This window comes from Gavialis gangeticus, unplaced genomic scaffold (assembly GCF_001723915.1).
Source record: "Gavialis gangeticus isolate Ggan-Ray unplaced genomic scaffold, GavGan_comp1, whole genome shotgun sequence".
NCBI lineage: Eukaryota > Metazoa > Chordata > Crocodylia > Gavialidae > Gavialis > Gavialis gangeticus.
In genome coordinates this window covers 33,547-34,975 of record NW_017729010.1, presented here as the reverse complement: position 1 = coordinate 34,975, position 1,429 = coordinate 33,547, and the positions used below count along the sequence as shown (strand labels likewise).

The 1,429-nt window shown below is 47.9% G+C and overlaps 1 protein-coding gene and 1 long non-coding RNA gene across 2 annotated transcripts in view; one reads left to right on the top strand and one right to left on the bottom strand.

The window, feature by feature from the left end:
* The window catches only part of LOC109292713, a 12,413-nt gene that overhangs the window by 2,234 nt on the left and 8,750 nt on the right, over positions 1–1,429 (bottom strand). Inside the window, exon 2 of the long non-coding RNA XR_002096178.1 lies at positions 993–997. This is a non-coding gene — a long non-coding RNA (uncharacterized LOC109292713). The remainder of the gene's footprint in view (positions 1–992; positions 998–1,429) is intronic.
* The window catches only part of P2RY2 (purinergic receptor P2Y2), a 61,318-nt gene that overhangs the window by 51,664 nt on the left and 8,225 nt on the right, over positions 1–1,429 (top strand). The window lies entirely within an intron of this gene.

Below are 1,429 nucleotides of genomic sequence, written 5' to 3'. Positions count from 1 at the left end.
CCTTCCGACCCTAAATCTATGAAACTATGAAACTATTGCCCACAGAGGACCAGAGAAGCCTGAGAGCCTGTAGCAGTGTCCGATCTGGTACCTTCCCCTTGTACGTCAATGCACTTCAAATAAAAACATAAATTAAAATGCCATGCTGGGTGAAACAATACCCCATGACTACTCAGCCATTCCCCCCTCGTTATTTTTCAGTAGTGCCAGTACACACTACCGAAAATAACAACCAGGAACAATAACAACAATAAGTATGGGTCAGGCAGGTGGCCAGCAATGGGCGGCTCCATTCCTGAGATCCTAAACATAGAATCGAGATAACCAGGATGATTTGGGTGTTTTCTTCTACTTCCTTCCCTGAGAAACGGATTCCCTTCCAGAAACTTACCCCAGCCTATGTGGATGGGCTTTGATGCCTGGGGGCCCACTGAGGCGAAAACAAAAAAGTCCAGGCTGTGTTACAGCCTGGCTCTTTATCAGTGGTTGCAGTCTGATCTGAATTGGGGCTGTGACAATCCAGGAATGCAGTTATAACAGGGCTTTTGTCCCCTTTGCACAGGCAAGTCCTAACTTGGTCAAAGCCAAAGCATGCTTGAAGGGACCTTTTTTTATCACAGCCTGGGTCCCCAGCCTGGCAGTTACCTAGTAATGCAAAGCCCTTTGCTAAAGCAGTGGACCCACCTACCCAGGTGTCTCCATCCTTCCAGCCTTAGCTAAGGCTCATCCATATGCACTTGCCTTCCCACAGCTCAGACCAGCCTAGGCAGCCTCTCCCAAGAGCTAATCATTAAAAAAACCCTCTCCTGCTCCACCCAGAGAGAGCAATGAAAGAGAAGGATTAGAGAATACCCGTCCTTCTGGTTGGCTTTTGTGCCCACGGTTCTCTAAGTATGCAGACACTGGAGCAACATGTGAATATGACTTTTTAGGGGGACAGACATCAGAAGCACCATGGAGCTATTTTTGTGCATAGCGCTGCCTTGGACGACGCAGACTGGAGCTTTATTTAAACACACCGTATTCAATGCTGCTGCTCGCAATCATATAATGCAGCATGCTTGGACCTGTTGTACAATCCCCAAGCACATGGAGCTTCCCAGAAGCTCGCTGGCCTCCCCCTCCAAAATGACCCTGTTATAACTCCTGCTCCTACCTGCAGGTGTCTGCAGATTATTACAGAAGTCACTTTGGCCTATAGCCTTGATGGATCTTTTCCTGAAGGAAGCGGTTCCCTAATCTCTGCTCCTTTTAGTTGTGGCTTATAAAGAAGCACTTTTCACACGGCTTGAAGGAGTGTCTTTCCTTCGCTGGCTGGTCTGAAAACGGACCAGCTTTTCTGGTATGGTTGTGTAACCAGGTTTCTGCACGTCCTTTGTGAGATGGGTGGGGCCTGTGATCAGCACTGAATACTGCGCGTTTAAATAAA